Source organism: Psittacula echo (genome assembly GCF_963264785.1).
Source record: "Psittacula echo genome assembly, chromosome: 1".
NCBI classification, from domain to species: Eukaryota; Metazoa; Chordata; class Aves; order Psittaciformes; family Psittacidae; genus Psittacula; species Psittacula echo.
This window is the reverse complement of record NC_137735.1, coordinates 94,617,630-94,635,076: the sequence shown is the minus strand read 5'-3', so window position 1 is coordinate 94,635,076 and position 17,447 is coordinate 94,617,630. Positions and strand designations below refer to the sequence as shown.

General features: G+C 41.7%; 1 protein-coding gene across 1 annotated transcript in view; it reads right to left on the bottom strand.

The window, feature by feature from the left end:
• Positions 1–17,447, bottom strand: part of TMEM178B (transmembrane protein 178B) — a gene marked incomplete at both ends in the record, with an annotated part of 221,598 nt that overhangs the window by 142,092 nt on the left and 62,059 nt on the right. The window lies entirely within an intron of this gene.

The following is a 17,447-nucleotide window of genomic DNA, read 5'->3' as shown; positions in this document are numbered from 1 at the left end:
ATAATCAAACTGTTGAAGAGAAAACTTGTCATACATGTGCTCTGGAGCTTAGCTGGTAAGAAAGCAGAAGCCCAAGTCACCTCTCAGCTTGGGCACAGGCAAGCTCCTGCCTGCTCATGCACAGCCACCACCACATAGCTCCTGCTGCCCCCTAAGACATCAGGGGCTCAGTAGGCCAATGCATTGGCAGCATCTCCTGGAAGATGCCCCAGCCTATATGCTGCAGGTCTTATTAGCAAGGTGCAAGTCTGCCCTTCTACACATAAATAGACATGGAGAGAGAATACAGGGAAACAGAGCAAAGTGTACAAACAAGTTTCATCCAGAAGTTCACAAAAACTGCCCTATTACATGCTTTCTAGTAGCAAATTGCTGTCTCCCTTAGAGAAACATGTTCAGTAAAAAAATACCCATATCTGATATATAAATATGTGATAGCAGAACATCAGAGAGACGAAGAAGCCAAGGAAAGCACAGGAACACGGTTGGCAGGAAGCACTATGAGAATTTAATAACCATATTGAGTACTACAGGAAGGATTCACAATGACTTTTTAAAGAAAGGATTTGAGAGTCTGGCTGCTGTGACTCGTGCATGGCAATTTCTAAATCCTATTAGGGAGTTACAGAAGAATTTGTTTCTTTAATTGCTATGAATTAGAAATTAATAATAGAAAAAACTGAGCTCTGAGCAGTAGTCCATGCAATGGTTTGGGGAAAGGACGACTAATGAATATGGTTTCTTTTCAAACACATAAATTTGAAAATTCAACTCACTGCTATGTTACATAATTACAGACCTCAATCTTCTTCTGAAATACAAGTTGTCTTTCCTGTGTTGGGTCTACAGGGAATTCTGAAAATAAGCAGTCATCTTTTTATAAAAGTTCTGGTCTATTCCAGATTTCTTGAATGTGTTGTCAGAACTAAGACTCAATAACTAAATTTTTCTACAATAATGATAGATGACGATGACATTGCCAAACATCTTGTTAGGTTACATTCTTGTTCTTGTTGTGAACTCAACAAGACAGTAAAGCCTATGTTGCCTGAGCAATGGAGACTCTGCCTGCAATATAATCATACCCCATTTGGAGTTACACCAGAGTTCTGCATGACTCCCACTCCAAATTCAAAACAGGCTTTGCTGGTAATCATGGTGCTCCAAAAGCTTGTTAAAGGATTGAAAATGGGGAAAGGGGGCAAAAGATTTTTGCACAGCTCAATAGGAAATATTAAGGTCTGTTAGTCCTTCTACACTTACTAAGAATTGATACCAAGCAGACTGCTACCTGGAATAGCAGCTGCATGCTCCAGCAGCAACTGCTGCCACCAAATGTTGCTCCCAAGCCCTCTGTCAGCCCCACTATGGGCACCACCATATTCCAGGTTATCCCCCATACCCCTCAGAGGTATGCCAGCAAGCAAAGAAGGGATGATGTGCTTTTAGTTGAGTGTTGCCTGCCCTAAGCTCTAACTGGTAGTTTAAATGGTTCATAGTGAGAATTATCTAGAACTCTTCACCAGCTCACCCTGCTAGGAAGTCATCTGGCCGCTACTCGCCTCTCTCAGATCAAAGGAAACTCAATCAGTTCTCTACCCTTTGCTGTTACCACAGGCAGGGAAACGAACCCAGGTATTAGAGGTACCATTGTTCAAATAACTAAAAATTCTCTTATCAAGAGGTACCTGGCACCAGCCTCATTGCTATAAATAAATCAGCTGAGAAATGATTCCATAGTTACATACAGAAACAAGAGGGATACGCATATGGATACTAGATAAAGTGAGAAAGAATATAAAATTGATGCATTTGGTTAAAGAAAGAAGGAAGGAAAAAGCAGGTAAAGTGAAGAAACAATCTGAAATATTTACTGGAAGGTGAGAAGGAAAGGGAATTCTACCTAATGAATGACCCACTCCCCCAAACTGATACTTAAGCTTGTGCCATGAGATCATTATTCAAATAGTATTTCTAAAGGAATCTCAAGTGTGGCAGAGCAAGCTACAGGTACAGCTGCAATTATGACTACTCATCTCAAGATAGAAACAGTATTCAGGAAGTCCTCTGACTTCAGCTGCTAGTGGCCACATCTCCCAAAGCCAATTGCCATCAGGTTTTGTGGTAGTTCATTTACTCTAGGAATAAAAATAGATTATTTTCAGGGTCATCTGGGATTCCAAGTAGTCCAATTGCTTTTAGAAATCAACACAGTGTGGTAATTTACCCCAGAATTATACTTCTTTTTTTGGAACACCAACATCTACCGTATGCGTGGAGAAAGCTTTTCACACATAGCAAAAAATATCCAGTACTATAGTGCAATTTTGTACACAGCCTTTTCCATAAGTTTGGTTCCTAGCCAAAGTTTTCTTCTCTAGTGAGAAAGCAGCATGTTCACTGGAAATCTCAGGTCTAACTAACTCAGAAATAAAAAATACAGCCAAATCTGCCAAAGGGACACTTTTGCTGGGCAACTGCTTATACTGGGAGGTATTGCTGCACATAAGCACAGCCAGCTGCTGGCAATCTTATTCAGGCTGCTGAGGCATGAGCCCTGATCATCAGGCCCTTTCAAACATGCTTCATGTCAGCCATCTCAAAATCAAGTACATCAAATCATCTCCCCTTTGAAAAAGCACATGCTTTTACAAATAAATCTCTCATTGATGTCAAAACCATGTTCCAGATACTGGACTGCTTTCTATTAAAGTTAACAGGGCAGCTTTCTTCATTTACTTTTTGAGGCTGCCTAAAGGTCACATTTTTCTCTTCAGCCACTAGCTCTGCGTGTACAGCAGAGGATCTTAGGAGGTTTCTCTATCTCCTTCGTAAACACAGCCTGGAATTCTATACACAACTGCTCTTGGCACCAGAGTTCAAGGACACGGAAAGACCATCCTGCCTTCCCATTTCAAGCCCCAGGGCTCACCAAAATGTCATGTCTTTGACATTAATGGAAAGCAATGTCAGCACAGTAGACAAAAGGATTTATAAAAGAATTACTAAAAGAATATCATTTCTCTTGCCTCAGGACTTCTCTGGGTAAATTATTATTTTTTAAAGCAGTGCACTGTGAGTAAGCTGCCTGACTCCCATTAACATTAGTAGCAGTGGCATAGCATAAGCTTTACGTGCCAGTTCTGAGGATTAATCACAGAGTCGTATCTGTAGGGCACTTGCTTTGAACTCAGCAAATCTTCAACTGAACAACTCTTCTGTCAGACTCTTCTTTGAAGAAAAATCACAAAGAAGCGGGTGGGCTGCAGGCTAAGCCTCTTGTTAGCCCACCAGCACTTCCCCCATAACTCTAAGAATACTAAAGCAACAAGTGAAAATATTGAATTGCTCTCTTGCTGCATCTCCAGTAATATTAGCAAAGGTAGGGTAATATTACCCAAGAACGGATAATTTTTTCTGGAGCAGGAAGAAGGAAGAATAGAAGAAATCACACAAAAATAATGCAATAAATGTGCTATGAAGATGAGATTGGGGTTTTGTTTTGGTGTTTGTTCATTTGGGGTTTTTTTAATACAGGATGAAAGCGGGAATACTTGAGAATAATTTCCATGGATGGACTTGGAAAGCTAAAAATAACACTACATTTAATAGCCCCCCATCCCCCCCCCCCCCCCCAAAAAAAAAGACAACTGACTCTAGAATAGATGGTGATGAATACATTGAACATCAAATTTTCTCTATTCTCTCTTCCCTTCTGTGTTTGCTGGCACCTTTCCCCCAGCCCATCCCTTGTCATTTCCCTAAAGAGGGAGGAAAGGCAACCATTTCTGAGCAGCCTCAGAGCAGCTTTGGCAGAGCAGGACAGCCACAACAGCTAAGGCTTCACAGGAGGGCAGCCCTGTCAACTTGGGGCTTGTTGTTGTTTGCCTGATGTGCTGGGATTTTGCCTCACTTGATGCTACAGCAAAAAATTTCCATGTCCTGTGCTTTCCATGTGATGGTGCTCCATCAGCTTTTAGACCTCCTTTTTAGCAGCCGTTTTGTTATTCTCTGCTCAGCAGCAAAACATCATCTTGGCACGTTTTTGGTCCCCAGAAGGACCCATATAGGGACATCAATCACTAGGAAAAAAAAAAGGAGTTCAGGGATGCATCCAGCTCTTGAACCTCAGCCTTCCCCTCCCAGGGGCTGGAGGAAGGCTCATGGTGCCTCTGCACCACTGCAGCAGCACCTTCAGCCCCCTCCTTGAGCAGCTCTCACCTTCAGCTTACAGAAAGCCAACATCGCTGACTCCACACTCTGCTTCTTCTACTTCACAATTCTAACACCTCTGGAGCTCCCTCCAAAAGGCTTTTGCTCTCCAATGAGACTTTCTGGTGCAACAAGTTCTTGGGGCCATGTCTGTCAGGTTCAGTTACAACACACTTGCATCAAGGGCCAGAATGTTTCTAGATAGCTATATGATGAGAAGTGTATAAATGCATCATATAGACACTTTTTGTCCCAAAACTAGGGGCTGGATAAAGTCAAGGAGCTGAAGATCAGGGCCATAAGTTGAACTCATCACCTATAAACAGATGCCAGTCTACAGGATCTGACTTCCTCTAGGAGAGCATGACACTGAAGCAAGACGTGTTCTGACATGTGAGTGGCAGACCTGGGAACAGAGCTGCATGGCTGCAACTGTGATAGCACTACATCTTGGGGAAAGCATAGCAATGCTACAAGGGAAGACACAGCAGCAAAGCTGTCTGAAGATGAGAGAGTGCACCACACCAACAAGGGACCAGCTCTTGCTGGAACAACAGGTTGTACATGATGATTAAGCACACTGGTATGGCTGTAACTGGGAAAAGTGCCCTACAGCATGCCTGGTTTTAGCCGGTGCTGTCAATTCTCATGCTTTCACAACCAATACATTATTGCAGCCTTCCCTCATATACATACGCCCAAATAAGAGAACTCATCTTACTGTGGGAGCCAATGTTCTGTTCATACTGACTTCATTCACACCAGAGGCCCACCAGAACAGTCATATCCAACTGTGCCTCATTTACTTTTATTGACGATGCCAGCATTGCCAGAAGAGAAACAAAACACCACATGGAATTCAGGACAACTGAAAAATCAGTTTTCCACCCCTTTGTACAAGAGACAGAGTCAGCACCAACTACTGATATATTCTAGCAGTCATATTCCACTTACACTGCTTACTCTCCCTTGCCACCTGTTGTACATCCATCCCAGATATTCATGTACCAAGCAGAGAGTGGATCCAACCAGGACAATTGTTTTCTTGCCAATACTGTGTACTGACAGACCTTTTAAAACTACTTCACCAAGACCTGTGTTTGGATATTTGAATGCAACAGTGAGCAAGCCTTTCATTATGGACCGCACTGTCAGGAAAGAGAGTCCAATGAACCTCATATACTATCTAGTCAGGAGGCCTTTGAGCTATACCTCTAAGGTTTGTTGGAGTTCAGTGCGCTGGCGAGGCCATGCCACAAAGGGTTGATTGAATGATCTAATGACACCTAAATGAGCTTACCCCACTCCTAAACTTTTATGTAAGTCAGGGCACCAGATGTGCTGTATTACTGGACAGCTGCATGCAATTTGAAGCCAATCTACATTACAGATGTTGACTAACACCAAAGTATAGTCTCATCTTCCTGTTACCTGTATGGTGACACCTCTGCCCTGGGTTCTGTGTGGCATCCATACATGCACCCAAAAGCTGCATACAGTGTCACAGACCACAGGTAAATAGCAATAATAAACCTAGCCCTAGCCGAAAAGTTTGACCAGGATCAGGGGTCGGTGCTGGGACCAGTGCTGTTTAATATTTTCATCAAGGACTTGGATGAGGGAACTGAAAGTACCCTCAGCAAGTTCTCTGATGACACTAAGCTGGGAGGAGTGGCTGACACGCCAGAAGGCTGTGTTGCCATTCAGCGAGACCTGGACAGGCTGGAGAGTTGGGCGGGGAGAAACTTGATGAAATTCAACAAGCGCAAGTGTAGAGTCTTGCATCTGGGCAGGAACAACCCCATGTACCAGTACAGGTTGGGGGCTGACCTGCTGGAAAGTAGTGAAGGGGAAAGGGACCTGGGGGTCCTGGTGGATAGGAGGATGACCATGAGCCAGCAATGTGCCCTTATGGCCAAGAAGGCCAATGGCATCCTAGGGTGCATTAGAAAGGGTGTGGTTCGTAGGTCAAGAGAGGTTCTCCTCCCCCTCTACTCTGCCTTGGTGAGGCCGCATCTGGAATATTGCGTCCAGTTCTGGGCCCCTCAGTTCAAGAAGGGCAGGGAACTGCTTGAAAGAGTCCAGCGCAGAGCCACAAAGATGATTAAGGGAGTGGAACATCTCCCTTATGAGGAGAGGCTGAGGGAGCTGGGTCTTTTTAGCTTGGAGGAGACTGAGGGGTGACCTCATCAATGTTTACAAATATGTAAAGGGTGAGGGTCAGGATGATGGAGCTAGGTTTTTCTCAGTGATGTCCAGTGATAGGGCAAGGGGTAATGGGTGTAAACTGGAGCATAAGAGGTTCCATGTGAACATCAGGAAAAACTTCTTTACTGTGAGAGTGACAGAGCACTGGAACAGGTTGCCCAGGGGGGTTGTGGAGTCTCCTACATTGGAGATATTCAAGGCCCGGCTGAACAAGTTCCTGTGTGATGTACTCTAGGTTACCCTGCTCTTGCAGGGGGGTTGGACTAGATGATCTTCTGAGGTCCCTTCCAACCCTTGGGATTCTGTGATCCTCCATGCACATGCCTCAAGGAACATCAACCTGTTGTGTTAGCCTATACTAACATCATCCGTCTGATGGGGTCAGTATAAATAATGTGCAAGCAAGAATTATGCTATGTGTCCCTTGGTACTTGGTTTTGGGAGCTGCCTGCTAGCTATCGACATCAAACGTAGTTTTAATTGCTGGTTTTGTTTTTTCATTCAGTCAAAATGAAGAGATTGATCTCTCTTGATCTGTGGAAAAGCTAACTTTGTTTGCTCAACCTTATTGTTGCTTATCAGAGCTGTGCCAAGAGCTTGACACACAGACTGAGAAGTAAATTTCAGAAAGTAATGAGTGAGTGATGGCAAACTCATGCCAGTCTCATTCACTATCAGATTTTGCTGCAAAAGGAAATGGCTTCTGGGTGTTGGCTCAGCAGTACCAGCAATGTCAGGAATTTATTTGATTTTCACATGAATCTAATGCATCCACATTGATGCATAATAAACACAGAAGAGGTTCTCTCTAGATACAGAAGAGCACCTAGACATAGCATTTTTATTTTCCCCAGCAGTTTTTCCATTATTCTCTGCTTTCTCTTTCCCCTTTTCCCCAGGTGTTTACATACATTATCTTGGCTTCCTTATTCATATTCTTAAAGGCATCACTAAAAGTTCATCCAATTGCATCCTCAGAACAAAAACCCAACCCAAAAAAGCCCCAAACACCTGTGTTCCAGTCATATAAAGAGTTTCTCTCTTCACTTACCACTCTCCAAAGCTGCAAGAGTCCTGCTTCTACACTTGGGAATGTTTTGTCTACTCATGCCTATAAAAAAGCTTTTTTGGCAGCTGTCAAAGCAGGTATCTTTCTATCCCAAGCTAGTTACTCCCAGCCCCACCAAGATGAGATTGCTGAATGGGTCAGAGTCCTCTGCAGATAACCTAGGGCCACATCAGTATCCTACCTATACCCTCTTTGACTGAAGCTCCTTCTGCCAACTTCAGAGCCAAATTTTCAATTCTTATAGGCCATCACTACCTGGGGATTAGCTCTCACCTGTCTCCCACTCAGGTGGAACCCTTTCAACTCTTTCATCTCTTCTGAGGACTACACCAACACATTTAGGGGACTTCCTAAATCTTACTACAGGGTCTTAGCCCTACAACAGTATCTACTATGCCTTCTATAATTAGTACTTTTGTATATTAGCATATCAACTTTTCTGGTCTGTGAGAAAAGGACAGCAAAACACTCATGATGAATCCAATAAGCTGATGACAAACGGCCTCTCTTTTCTGGCTACCAAAATACTGAGTCTACCCCAGTAGTGATAAAGAGAATACTAAATTGCACTTGGTGTATCCAACTGCCATAAGACGGGAATTCATTTACCTCTGGAACTCTGCTTTCTTACTTGCAGAGGGGATGCCTTCCAGTGAAAAGCTGAGGCCAGAACTGTTAATCAGAAAATCCTACAAACTAGCAGCTGAAAAGATACATCAATTGATCTAATCCATCTGTGCATCTCACAGATTTTCACACTGTTCCTGCCTGTGCTACCCTTTGTCCATCAAAAAAAGCTTCATCTACCAGAGCTGTCAATTCAGCTCTTCAGAGAATCACTGAAAAGCTAATCCTATTGCCATATCAAGTTGGTTTTGCATTTCTCTGCCCTGTTCCTTGTTAGAAAAGGCTTTTGCATGAATTCTCAGCTTCTTAAAAGAAAATTATTGATTCCTTCCACATTAAGAATCTGTTCCTCCCTGGATGTGATGTCACCACAGACTTTTTTTCCACTTTATTGACTGAAGTGAGTACAGAGGGCTAGTTCTTCAGTGAAGGGTCAACTGTTAGAGCCAAGGCTTACTTACTGAATAAAACTCCTGCTTTCATTCAAAGATCTAAACAGCAACAAAATACATCAGAAATAGTGAACATGTAGGTCCTGATAAGCCATGTTCCATGAAAGATGAAGATGCTCTAAAAATGAGCCAAATACCAGTTCAACCTAGATTTATGCTAGAATCAATCATAGGTAGTTCTAATATACCCTGACAGCTGATGCTTCAGAGCTAGCAATCACAGCACAGGACTATACCCATTAATGAATCAGTTCCTCACCCATGCCATTTTGGGGTACATGAGGTACAGAGCTGGCTGTCGTCACTCTTCTGGCAAACAAGAATTCACTATACAGAACAGGTTCTTCCCAGGTCATATCAGGAAGGCCATTTTGAAATTATTATTGATTCCAGTTGCTCACCCTCCGATATGTCCGAGAACCTGGTTTTCAGCGTATGCTGAGGAATACCCACTTTGTATACCTTTATTCACTGCCAGTCTTTGAAGGCACTTTTGTCATTATTTCTAAGAGAAAATAACTACTAATGAATGCAATAGATTCTGGATTTGGCCAGTAACCTTTCACTTAAAAACTTAGGAGCTGTTTGCTTTGGGGTGGGTTGTTGTTTGGGTTGGGGGGGGGAGGGGGGTTTGGGGGTTTTTTTGTTTGTTTTTTATTTTGGTTTTTTTATCTTTAATAAAAACCATGATCCTTGATATAGGATTTTGCAGTGGTATTTTCTAGGAGATATGCTGCATAATCTTTGGCACTACAGGAGGCAGCATTGTCTAGCACTCACAGCAGTGGGTGTCCAAAGACCCAAGTTCTGTTTGTGGCTCTCCCACTCTCTCTGCATGACATTTATCAGGTCAATTAATTTCTCTAACTTTCTCTGCGCAATAGTTGTACTTGGATTGTAGTCCTCCTTTGGCACCCTGTTAAAGTCAGTAGGATACAGAATGAAAACCACTGCCCAAGCATTTCTAGATGTTGGTTTTGAAGGTACACTGTCAGCAGCAGCAGTAGCATTAACAGAAAAGTACAATTGTAGAATCTGTTAATCTTCACTGAAATATCAGAAAGTCTAAAATATCTCTTCTCTTTTTTTGCAATCTATTGAATATTTTTTGCAACCAGATGTTGATTTCACATTATTTTTATTTCAGAACATCTATTCTTGTTTCAGTAGAATTATTATTCTTGTATAAATATAATCAGAACCAAACTCTCAGTCTCTAGCCTATTGCTCTCTTCTGATTAGGATTGTTGCTTACATGGATTCATGCCACTATTGACTTCCTCCCAATACTGGAAAAAAAGATTAAGCCTTGCCTTGACAATTTAACACTTTTCATCCCAAAGCAACACAATCAGGCATAACAATGAGTTATAATGAATGGCATTACATCATGCGCAAATATGTGATTATAACACATTACAGAACGGATTCTATAAGGAAGACTGATGCCTATGATGATGAGTGAAGAGAAGCTAGTACCAAGGTAATGCATTGCCAAAGATCATATCAGACAAAACCAGTAATTCAGCCACCTCTGCATCCCCTCCCATAAAATTTTAATAAACCCAATCTTATGGCAGGAAAGAAAAGACATGAACCTTATTGAATTATTTACAACCTTAGTTGTGTATGGCAAAGAAGCCCCTCTTAGGTCAGCAAGTGATATTCTTCCATCGATTTCCTCCTCAGAATAACGAGGTGAGAATCAAGGGGGATTTTGGGGTGTAAAAAAACACAAAAGAAATAGGGATGCAAAGGGCAAGCCAGAAAAGACAAAGCTGATGGAGGCCAAGATAAAAGTTTGTATATATGAAAAACGCTGATCAACTGCACATGCCAGCCACAGATAGTCTCAAATGAGCTGTCATAATCTCAGTGATGCAGAGGGACATGCTGGCTCAAGCTCCATTAAATATAACCTAAATCCAGAGCAGCCAGATGAGATTCGTGAGACCAAACTCCAAAAGTCCCACAAGAAATATCTGCAGTTGATTTATATTTCTGACTTCCTATTCCCTCACCAACTGTGCAATCAGATCCTGGAGGTGGGCAGTGACTAATTGAACAGCTAAACTGTGATTCACCCAGCCAATTAAGGAGTCTTGAAATGGTCCCTAAGACTAACCCTTCAGCTTCATCCAGTCTTCCTAGGCCAAAACCACATTCAGCTCTGACAACGTGGGCAAAATCACTATGGCCCACTTAAATATAAGAATCTGTGGATGTAAAACTGCATTTTAGACCTTTTCAAAATAGCAAGAAGGAGGATGTCCTGGTTGTTAATGAGGATCATGTTTACTGTGCAATTCAACATACAAAAAGCATCATTGCAAACCAGTAATTAAAATAGCAACCACTGCCTAGTAGCTATCAACATATAAAAATCACCTACATGTTTCAGCCTGCAGCTTCTGTCAGGGTCAAAGCCAGGTTGTTTGATTCAAGGTTTGTTGGCACCTATCTCATGCTGGCTGCTGTGATGTTCCCTTGTGGATAGTGCATGGCTTTGTGAGCAAATCGCAATAATCTCATTTCCAAAATGTTCCACTTAAGTCTTTCTTATTTCACTGAAGCAAGGAGGCGCTTCTCATTACTAACTCTGTGTATAGCACGTGGCATATAATCACCTTGAAATATTTAACTAGCTGGCTTTCATCTCACTAAAGTGTGGGGTGGGGCACAAGACTGGGGTATAAAAAAACTGGGATATCAATCATAAACCAGGCATTAAATTGGTATATAAATCAAAAATTATAAGAGCCAGATGGAAAAGACCCATTAGACCATCTTGTTTGTTCTTTCCAGTGTTCTCACCCTAAGAATGCGCAAAGCATCATTCTTGATTAGCCAAGAGACATAGAAAAACACCCATTTCTCCCCCTCTGTGTCTCTCAAGAGGGAGAGAAGGGAAACAGAGCTCTGTATGCATATTAATAAAGCTATTTTTTGACTGGCTGAATGACTGGAAATGATTAGAGATGGTATGTTTTACCTGTCAACATCTCCACACTGCAACAGGCAAAATCTCTAACACTTCTTTGCAAAAAATAGTAATACTGAAGCAGGTTTGCTCTCAATTTTCCTGCACTTAGAACAGCTCTGTAAATACCCTAAGACTCTTTTCAATGAAGAAACATGCTTTCTTTTTTCGAATATAACAGTTGCAGACAACAGAAAACATCACCTAAGCCAAGGTGAATCCAAGTGCCTAGACCTAAGAATGCAACAAAAAACAAAAGCAAAAGTATCAAAACATTATGAAAGTTGCTTACTCAAGCATGGCAAGCTTAAGAAATACAAGCATGTGATCCTTCAAAAGGGTCGGTTTGAAAGGTGAGAACACATGCAACCCCTTTAGCAAAGAGCAGTCAAAGCTAAGATCAGTCAGCTGACATAGAGCACCTCCTCCCTCTTACACAAAAACTTTCCTTTCTACACTTATCATCACCAAAGACTTTTGGAGTCTAAACCATCTCTTTAGAGGTGGTCCCTAGACATATTTTCCTCATTTACTTGGCTCAGCGTGAATTGGGTGACCACTTAAAGTCTGATTTATAGGGTGCAGACCACTTACAGTTGCTCTGAAAGTCAATGGGAGGCATGCTTTCAGCATAAAAAAAGGCTATTTAATAAGTACTGCAAAACCCAAGTCTTCATTATCTCCAAGTGGACATCCAAAAAAACCCAAACCAGTTAACTTTGATTCCCAGACCTAACAAGGATGTTATAGCCCATCTCAAAAGGTTATTGGATATTAATATTTTCATATTTACATGCCATGCTTCAGTACAATAATTAAAAATGTGACAAAGCTCATGAAGTGGTTAGCTCTGTCTCTGGATCAGGAGTTGTGTATTCTACAAGAAAGACCATCAACAATACCTTAAGCAATGAAAAAGAAAAATATTGAAGACATTGAATGGAAATAGCATATCCCCAATGTATGGAACAAGGCAGAGGTCCTGCGGAAAACAGAGTATGCAATTACAGTAATTAAGGACTTGATAATGAATGTGCTGAGAGGAGATAAATTAAGGCCGATATGCAGCCTGAGCAGTATTGTCTCATAACTTTACATGCTTGTGTTTGCAATTTTAAAAATGCTCATCCAAGTTTTTAACTTTAAAGTAATCATCAAATGGCAAAAGCAGGAATTCTAGTGTGTGGTCTCTTACTGATTCGGAAAAGTGGCAAGTGGTTCATTAGCAGAACAAGACTTCCGATTCACATCTGAGCCCCATTACACAAACTGGGGAAAGAACCTGCTGGCTGATGGAGCAGAGTGAGACCTCCCCTCTGTCAGTGTTCCACAGGTGTGTTAGCAGCAGATGTACAGTAAGACTCTTTGAAGTAAGACACTTACTACAGTAAGACACTTTGAACAAGGCTTTGGAGGAGACCCTTCCCTGTTCATTCCCCGCCCCACTCCAACACACACAAACAGAGAGCTTCCCCATTTCTGCACCTTACCTCACAAACTGTTCCACTCCAACCCTTATCCCAATCTCAGTGTTCAGTACTCCCGTCTTACCTCTCTCAACTCATTAGTTAAAAGTTTCACCCATTTCCAAGTTTTCATTTCCTCCCTTCCTTAATTTTGCCCATGTTTTCTACTCAGCATCCCTGTCAACTCAGGACTGTGAAGCCTACTGACCTCCTCCCTTACTCCTTCCCTGCTCTTCTGTCCCTAAGAGGCAAAGGTAATATAGGAAATATAAAGTAGTGCACAGCTGGGAAAGCTATTCACTAGTGTAGGTATTAAGGTCACAGCCATATTAGCAGATCCTAAGATGAAGCCTAGCAGAAGGCAATAAAATCCCCTTACGGGTTTTAAAATAGGTCTTCATTTTGATGCCAAAAAACTAACCAAACAAAAAACAAAACAACAAAACAAAACAAACCAAACAAAAAAAAAAACACCAAAAAACACAAAAACAAACCCAAAACCAAACACACACACCCCCCCTCCCCCCCCAAAAAAAGCACCCAATCATTTTTATGCCTATAGCAGTATATGTAGAAAACCTTACAGCAGGGGGGAGGGGTGAGGATGAGAAGGTCTGTCACTACCACCTGGTCATTAGCTATGAGAACAATGAATACAATGGCAATCCAACACCACTAAACCTTCTCCAGGCATGTGAGCACCTGCCGCCTGACTAACCTCCGGGCTGGCTGCCCCATCTGCCTTAGCAACCAGGGCATTAAGGAATGACATCATATTGTCAGCCAAATGGCACTGACCAGCAGGACATTGTCATACTTCAGGATGTACCTACATCTAGGGGTCAAGGCAGTTGATTAAAAATGAAACAGCACTTCCTTGTAGAGGATGATAGGAATGGAAAGACACTCAAGGCAGTATGGAGGAAAGAGTAGAAGAAAGGAGCAAGAAAAGTGGAATGCTGCCTATTTGTTTCAAACACTGTTTTCAGTAGTACTGAGAAAAAAAAAAGGGGTAAAAAAAGGGCAAAAATTCTCTTGGGTCAGCACTTAATACAGATACAACAATGAAATATTTATTGTTGCTTATAAAAGCAGACAGGGTCAAGGCCCATGAGCCTACTGGTGTTACTAATGCATTGTCAAGCTATCACCTGAGCTTCTGTGAAAATCTCAACATCGTGTTCCATGGAATGAGAAGGTTTGTGAAGCTTGTAGAAAGTATAGATGTATAGTCTTTTTCAGGGTTGCTGATTGTTGCCACTACCCTGAGTGGCTACAAAAGGAGGTTTTTCCAAGCTCCCCCCACAGTAGTTTTACTAGTTTTTAAGAAGGTAACTGAGTGCTTTGTAGACCTAAATGAGGAAGCCTTAATCCCCTGAAAAGTTTGGACCATTAAGGCTGATAAAATACATTCAGCTTTCAGCATATATGTTATATGAATTAAAATATTACTACTCTCTAACATCCTATAGAAATCCTTCATTTCCTCCAATACTTGCTCATCTCAAAATGTGTCAGCTTATTACTTTTGACTTTACAATTCATTTTTCATGTAAATGGCTTTCAGACCACCACAAATACAGGATTACTGCAGTTCTCAACAGCACATACACGTTATCATTCCAATTAACACAAGGCATTATGGTTCCTCTTCTCCTGACAATGCAGTTCCCCATGCCAATGTTCTAAATTCAGAGCCCTTATCCTGTGATCCTGCAGTAGAAGTGGGCGGAGTAGGAGACAGGCAAAGGAGATCTCACAATGCCAGAGAAGGAGCACTTCCCAAACAACACCGCAAGAAATTGTAAACATTTCACGGGAAACATCAGCTACCTATTTGTAAACTGGTTCTCTCTAAAGCAGCCTGGTGACACAGTTTCTAAGCTGTGCAGGAAGAGATCAGTTTCCATAGCAATTCCAGCCACTTTCTGCCCAGATGCAGCACTCTCCACTGTCCGTGTTCCTGGACACAAAACACAGCTACTGTGGAAGACAGGCCCAGATGGCAATGAAAAACTGGAGAAGAGCAGACAAATAGAAATCCCCTCTTTTGTGGCCACATTTGATCAAAAATACAAATTCAGGCTTGTGATATATACAGGGGAAATTAAAATAAAAAACTTAAAGACCCAGCTATCTGCCACACACCATAGGCTCTGTGAGTCAGCAAAATAAAAGCTTTTGGAGAGAAGGAAGAATTTTTCATCTCATTGTTCACTTTAAAGCCACAATACTTTCATCACCTGCCTTGGAGAAAATGTGGCCATGGTAAAGCCCCCTTTTACCCTTTTCTTGCCAAGACAACAATGAGGAAGACTGCAGTGACCCAAAACCATTAGCCCTGCCAGCCTCCAGGCAGGTCTGAGCCCACAGCAGGCTAACCCACGATCCTGTAGTAAAAAACAAGCTTTTCTTATTTAAATTGTTCAAGGAATAGGCACACAAAGAAGTCCTATGGCAAATACGAGTATGTTCAAAGGTAAAAATGAGCAAGTAAGCATAATGTTTAAATAAAAGAAGCTAGAGACAAAAATAAAACAGCATCATGCTAGACTGGCTCTAAAAGTACGATCCCCCTACTCTTATACACAGCTTCATCCCTTTTCTGCACTACTTGGCTGCCTCAAAAAGAGTTTCTAATCCTAGCTCTCCCAGAAAGACAACTAGATGTAGACAGCTTGCTTTAGCATACTTAGAAATTCCTATCTTCAATGCATCTACGATGCTGTGGTTACCCTTTTTCACTAGAAAGTGATTTCTTAAAGACTGCAGAATTGAAATTTAGAACCTCGGTTGTCTATAGCCTATTGGAGAGGGAGAGGTTAGGGACTACAACAACAAAAAAACTAACCAAAAGTGACAAACAGGAATTAGTTCATAAAGTCTTTCTGATGGCATAAACCAGCATCAGCCCAACAGGTGCTGCTTTGCTCCAAGAAGCAAACAAGCCAGTAGACTAAATAATCCCTGGGCTTTGAGCGCCTTACCCGTCACAATGGCCTTAGGGAGCAGCACTGTTGGTACCTTGAAGAAGCCAAACTGAACATAGCACATCCTCTCATGGCCTTGGTGGTACTACCATTTTCAAAGCAAAAGCAGCTTTTCACCTTCTTTGCCATAATATAACAGATAATGATTTCCTGAAGGTTAGAGTACAAGCAGAAAGGAAAAAAAAATAAAATAAATTAAAAAAAAAAGCATCCCCATAGGTTCCTTCTTATGGTCATGTACATGTAGTTAAACTGCTTATGCCATCGCCTGGAAATGCTTCTCGCCTCTCCAAACCACTGTACCATATTCTACAGCACAAACCCCTGCCACGATCACTTTCATCATGTTTTGTGAACACAAATATGTAGTCTATTGAAAGTGAAACTACAAGAACAGCATAAACCAGATGGAACTGAATATGTGAATAAATATAGAACTGTTCAGATTTTCTTGGATTTCTACTCAAATAATATATACCATCTCTAAAAAGCATCAGCGATGCTGCTGGATTTTTTCAGAAGCCAGAACTATGGATCAAGTTTCTGTGCACAAGGCTGGGGCCAAAATGTCACAGGGTAAATGCCTAATAGTGACTCGATCATATTATTACAATAGCATCTTCTACAAAGAGACAGTTACTCATGCTCAAAGTTGTCAGACGCAGCTTTCCTTCCCTTCTCTCTTCCCTCCCATCTCATTTAGACACTCATTTTGTCTAATCAGAACAACTTTTATGTGCTTGAGACAGGCAAGAGCTGGCAATACCACAATCATCCTTCCCTTCATCTCTGTTTAACTGGAGATAGTTAAAAGGAAGTGATAGCTGGGAAGTGAAGTCGTATTTCTCCATCTCGTGCCGTCATAAGCAATGAATTTGGAGAAAAAGTTCCATCTTGAAAATGTCAAACAATGGAAAAAGATAAAATCAAAAACTATCAAGTCAGCTCCATCATTCCAAGATAAAAAGGAGAAAAGCTTTAAGGCCAGCCGATGCATCCCAAGGCAATTCCAGCCCTGTCAGATCTTGTTGCTTCAGCAAATGTTGCAAGTTGGTGACCACTGCCTACAATTATCACTGAGGGCTAAGTTCTTTCCCTGTGCCTTAAAGAATGCAGCATTTCTCTTTCTAGGTCTTCAAGGGAGAGTGATGCAACACCCAGGAGCTGCTGGCAGCAGGACATACTCTACAATAAAAGCCAGCAATAAGTTCTCCTGGAAGCTGGAAACTCACCAGCAGCATGAACTGCATGAGAATACACTCACATACAAAGTATTCTACTGAATTAAAAAATAGGGCATTGATTTTATTATTTTTTTTTTATTTAACTCAATATTAAATCGCTGCATACAAATGCCTCTTCCCCACCACCACTTTCTCATGCCTCAGCAGAATTTCTAGCCAGCAGCAGAAACAGAGATGTAGGTCCTAAGAACAAATCGAT